The sequence below is a fragment of the Pistacia vera genome, unplaced genomic scaffold, assembly GCF_008641045.1.
Source record: "Pistacia vera cultivar Batoury unplaced genomic scaffold, PisVer_v2 Contig825, whole genome shotgun sequence".
NCBI classification, from domain to species: Eukaryota; Viridiplantae; Streptophyta; class Magnoliopsida; order Sapindales; family Anacardiaceae; genus Pistacia; species Pistacia vera.
This window is the reverse complement of record NW_022196696.1, coordinates 444,397-450,303: the sequence shown is the minus strand read 5'-3', so window position 1 is coordinate 450,303 and position 5,907 is coordinate 444,397. Positions and strand designations below refer to the sequence as shown.

The 5,907-nt window shown below is 34.1% G+C and overlaps 1 long non-coding RNA gene across 1 annotated transcript; it reads left to right on the top strand.

Moving 5' to 3' along the window:
* The first annotated feature begins 3,414 nt into the window (after positions 1-3,414).
* On the top strand, positions 3,415-4,285 carry LOC116117913. The gene is made up of 3 exons (XR_004126059.1): positions 3,415-3,455; positions 3,648-3,712; positions 4,201-4,285. It is a non-coding gene; the product is annotated as an uncharacterized LOC116117913 (long non-coding RNA).
* Positions 4,286-5,907: the final 1,622 nt, after the last annotated feature.

The window sequence follows — 5,907 nt, the reverse complement described above, 5'->3', positions numbered from 1 at the left end:
TGAGTTTTTGCTCCAATTTTGGTGGATTCGGAGAGATGTGGAAGTATGGCCAACTAAGTATTTGCATGTGTATATGAATTGTTTGATGAAAATCCAAAGAGAAATGCATGCATGAGTTGGTTAAATCCTATTGAAGAAATTGTTAGAGAAAGTAAAGAATTGGAGTAGAAAGGTTATGTTAGGCTTAACCAAGTGTAAATTTTAGTATTCAAGAGTGCATTTTGTTATGCCAAAATTTAGAATATCACTTGGCCATGTTAGTTCAATGAGATAGATGGCTCTTAGGGTATGGTTCAAGTTACTTGAATATTTACTATTTCTTGAATAGCACATATTTTAGTTATTGAAATTAGAAATTGTGTAACTTATGACTTTGGGAAAGTGTTAGAAAGAAATTGTATGTTAAATTGTTACTTTGATATCACATTATTGATAATAGAGAATGGTAGAATTATGTCATGACATATCAATATGCCATAATGAATTCTCAAGTTTGTGTATTTGAACTTGGAAAAACATCAAAGAATGGGCTTGGCCATACATATATTGTGCATATTATTTGTACATACTTTATTTGATAAGTGAGAATATTAAGGAAAAATGTTAGAAAAGAGTGAGAGAAAGAAAGAAAAGAAAATGGCTTGTAGATTCTTTTTAAGCTAATATGTAAATATGTATATATCCCTATTTATTAAAGAATGCAATTGTAGAACTTCCATAGCTTGGAAATTTATTTAGAAATGTGTATAGAATCCTTTTCAAAAATATAGAATGTTATGTTAGAAGGTTGTTGCAATGGGAAACCCGTGAGTGAGAGAGATGCAGAAAATTCTTACATGCACGCCGCCATCACTGAGCAGCCTCAGAATAGAATAACAGAATTTGTATAGTCCGTTAGAAGTGCATGTGGATGAGGATTATACCCAGAAAGAATTTCATAATACACTTACACGGCCAGGGTTCCAAATCCATGCCTCAGCCTAGTCCAATCGGCAAACCAGAATATAATAAAGAAAGAGAAACAGAAACAGAATAAGAGACAGAAAACAGAAAAGAAAAGAAAATTTATTTCTTAGAAAAAGTTTATTATTTTGCATATGTATTATGCTACTTGCATTATTTAGAATTTCTTATGTGCTCGACGATGTACATTTTTATTAATTGTTCTTGGTCGTTGGTAAGTAGCAAATTAGAATAATAGAAAAGAATGAGGAATAATAGAAAAGAATGAAGTGAGAAAAGGAAAGCCAGAATGTGAGTAACGGAGAACAAAAATAGTGTAGTTTGATTTACTTACTGAGCAATTAGTGTTCACTCCGTTATTTTACTGTTTTTGCAGGTACTAGATAAATTACAGTCGGGTGGGACGTCAGTAAGCGGTGGAGTTTGGTAGCACTGTCTAAGGATATTTTTGTACTTATTAATGTATATTAGTTATTTTATGTATATATATAAAAATCAAAGTTAGTGCTTTTGGATTTTACATCATATACATATATTTATATATGTTTTTAAAAATTATTTAGTGGATTTTTATCATATACCTCTCAAGAATTACTAGCTAGAGAGAGTATTATAGGTTCTGCAAGTCTCTTACTTAAAAGTTTACATTTTTTAACAAGATTTCTCTTTTTTCTGATTGATTTATAGACTTATCAATAATATCCAGTGGGTTATCTTGCAATTTTTTTTGCTTTTCTTGACAAAGTTTTAAACTTTGGTTGCAGATGTCAAATGGTGACATATTTGAGAAGAATCATGATGATATAGACTTTGAGTTAAATTTGTGGATATTTTATTTATTTATTTTTTAATTATCAATTCAATATAAAATGAATTTCAATACAGAATATATATATTTAAAATGCCAAAAAACTAATAATAATGTAAAATAATAATAATAATAAACATACCCATATAACGTATCATTTGTGAGCAAATGACATTTTCAGAATAAATAAACATGAAAACATTACAACAACTTCTTACAACTAATTAGATTATTTTCAAAATTGGATCTTTTAAATTTGTATAATTTAATAATTATTATATCTTAATCTAATTAGTTTATTTTATTAGAATAAATTTATTTCAAAAACATGGAATATACCCACGCAATGTGCAAGCCTTATGTCTAGTTATCTATTGATCGCCACGTAAGAACCTTGGTTGAGTGACACTCAGAATGATGATTTAATAAGATATTAATTCGACATAAAATGATGATATAATGAGATATTAATGCATTGCATTGGCTCTACAAAAATGAACCGGATACGTAGTTTAACGAGATATTAATAGCGGCATTGGAATTACAAATGTTTATATCAGCCCAAGCGTTTCTTAAACGTATCCACTGCTTCATTAGCAGATATCTCATCTCTCTCCACTAATGGCAACTTCCAGGCTCTTACTATCAGACCTCCGTCTTCACTCGCTCTTTATTATCTCACACGCCGCCGCTCTATCACCTCCTCCATGCGACACCACAACCACCGCCAGAGCCGTCAAAGTCGTCCTACTTCCGGCACTTGCTGGTGAGCTCCTTACCTCAGGTAACAGCTTATTATTGGGTATACCGAGGATCTAGGTTCGGCTTCTTTGAGTTTCTTCTAATCTGGGTTTCGTTTCATTGATCCATCACCGAGTGCTTTCATTCCTGTAAGTCTTTTCGAAATTTGCTTCTCTTCAATTTGTTTCTGTTAATTAACAAATGCACAATTCGGCCTCCTCAGTGGATGTCAATCGGTGTGTATTGATTTATTTATTTTTATGTACTGTTAAGTCTTTTAGTTCTTGGGCCAAACCTCAACTTTGGCTGTTGATCAGGTGGTCGACTAAATGAACATGAATCAGATTTTTTATTTAGTTTTTTAAGTTTAAAATCGTATTCTTACATTTTCTGAGTTGTTTCGATTATCAGGAGTGTAGACTGAAGACGGCAGGAAGAGAAGTTCGTGAATACACAAATCTCAGTGACCCAAAAGGTGGAACAAGCTTTTTAATCCAATTCAATTCACTGATTCTTGCGCAATTGTTTGCGCCAATAACTCCATTCCATCTCCAGGTCATTTCGCTTTACAAAAGTATTAAAAAATCAGTCTTAATCTTTTGCTTTGGTTTATTTAATTTTTGAAATGTGATCAAATTTGTTAGGTAAAGGATGTAAATACACAGGCCAATCAGTGGGTAAACTATCTTCCTCCATTGATTGTGTTTATTATTGAATTGTCTAGATGTTTATTGTTTGATTCTATATTATTTTAAGCAGAGAGCATTGCCCATACGTATTTTAACGGTTGTGACGCAGAAAGGCTACTGGCAGGTTGGTTATTTGTTAGCATTCTTTACCAAAATCTTCATATATATGTTTCCTATTCATGTACTCATTTTGTTCCATAATAATTTTCTTGACAGTTTGATATGTGATGTTCTGATTGGTGGTAAACCAACAGGTATGTTCTTCTTGATACCTACAGTCTTCAGCTAGAAGGTTAAAACTGAAATAGAAATGAGTTTCTTTATTTAAAAAAAAAAAAAAAAAATTAGCTTTCAGTGGCAAAGACAAGGAGTGAAACGTGACATGATTTTTTCTGTTCTTATTATGTTACTCAGACTTCCACTGTTCCACATACTGTTTTTTCCAGGATATTGTGCTGGTGGTTGCTCAGCAATTGCAGACTCTGGGACATCATTGTTGGCAGGCCCTACAGTATGAAAAATATGATTCATTTTTGTCGGTAGGATTTTTGTTCACCAATCTCCTATCGGGATATGGTTTGCTCAATGTCCTGCGCATTTTCGCCTGGATTTTGGTTGTGCTGTAAGTCACAAAACTATTTTAGATGTATGGAGTTCATTATGTGGAACTGTGAGATTTATCAAATTACAGATAGGATAAATTAAGAAAGAAAACTATTTTGATTTCCCTGGCATGTTTACTGCTTTTTCTCTTCATAAAAGGATTGAATACAATCATGAATATGTTAGCCTTAAATGTCTAGGTCATACATGATTCTTTATCCTCCATTGATGATTGGCACCAAGCTTGTCATGTCTTCTACTCTTGTAGAAAAGCATTTTTCTCAAATGTTTGAACATAAAAAATGATTTAATGAGTTCTGTGATGTTGACTCTGCATTGCATCATTGGTGGTCACTAAATGGAATTCACTGTCAGCTTCTCTCTTGATATTTGCAGATTGTGATTACAATGATAAATCATGCCATTGGAGCCTTTGGAGTTGTTAGCCAAGAATGCAAGGCAGTTGTTGAACAATATGGACAAAAGCTTTTGGATCTACTTCTAGCTGAGGTAAGTAATTGATCAAATTTTGTTCAGAACTTCTTTTTTTATAGGGGATGCTGGCTGATATGTTTATTCACATGTTGCCCTTACTTTGCATTCCTCCTTTATCTGTCAGGCAAGGCCGAAGAAGGTTTGCTCCCAAATGGGATTATGCACCAGTTCAAGAAAACCAATGAGTGTGTTTCAAGCCAAATGATCCCACTTTTATGCATGTGTGAGACTTGGTTTCAGACCTCCCATTAATTACCCTTCTTGAGTTCTTCAACTTCTCTGCCTTTCTTTTTCCTAATTATTATCTGATGGAACCCAGCACTTTACCAGACCCTCTTCACAACTCACACGCAACACCCACAACTCAAATACAAAATAATAATTACCCAGACGCAACAATCAACAATATTCCAGCATCAATCCAACACAACAGCTCAAAATAATGAAAATGGTATATTAATCATAATAAAGAGTTTAAGAAGAACAAAGAGTTTGTGTGAATAAAACAGTAAAACAGTAGCACCAGCTGGTCTTCGAGGGCCAGCTCCTCCCTAATTGCTAACTTCAAGGGTTAGCTCCTCCCAATTTACCAATATTCTTCTTTTTCCTAATCTGTGCTCTCCCTCTCTTTTTATCCTCCAGCTCTCTCTCTCTCTCTCTGTAACTGAATTCCTTTGTTGTCCCAACCTCTAATCGCCACCTGTCCTAGCCTAAACCCATGGAAGTTTCCTGCCAACATCCCCTCAATCCACTACTTGCTACCTTATTTCACTTTTCCTACACCCTCATTGTCCATGTCCCATCATTATCCCTTGGGGTATCCTGGAATTGATTATATATTGAATCTTAGGACCATTTCAGTGGCTTAGTTGCTTCTATTTTAATGGGTATGAATGGTTTTGACCTTTTAGGTTCTTTTTAAGTTTCAGTTAAAAGATTCTTCTTGGTGAGGTTGAGAGTTGGAGTGGAGCAGCCTGAAATCTGAGCTAATTTGGAAATTAGGTGGTTTTGGACTGAGATTTGTTGTTTGAGTGCATTTTTTTAAAGTGGGTATGTCTTTTTTGGAGTGGTTTTAGGGTTTAATTTCATGGGATATGAAAGATATTAACTTTTTGAAGCTACTGGTAGATTTTGGGGAAAGGTTTTTAGTGCAGATTGGTCAGTTTTGTCACTGAAGAAGCTACATTTTGAAAATTTTTAATTTGGTTTGAGGAATTTGGGTTGGTTTTCAGAGGTTTTTGTGGGTGATTTCGGCTTGAGAGTGGTGCTTTGAAGGTAATAATTAACTGGTTGTGTGGGTTTTTTGGCTTGGTTTTGGTGTTTTAGTTTGAGACAGGGATTTAAGAGGCTGTTTTGGGGGGTTCTTCTTTTGCTCAGCTCTTTATTTGAAGCTCAGTTGTCAACATTTTTCAGGTTGCATTGTGAAAAAAATTATGGCTTGTATGAAACTGGGATCTAAAACTGGTGCCTTTGAACAGGAAGGGCAGGCCCGGTATGAAACTCCATAGGTTTGTTCTCTTTGTGATGTATTTTCTCTGTTAGTTTTAGTTTGCTGAATTTTTCTCTGAGTTTTAGTCAATTACGCTCATCTCCTGTCACTGTTGAAGT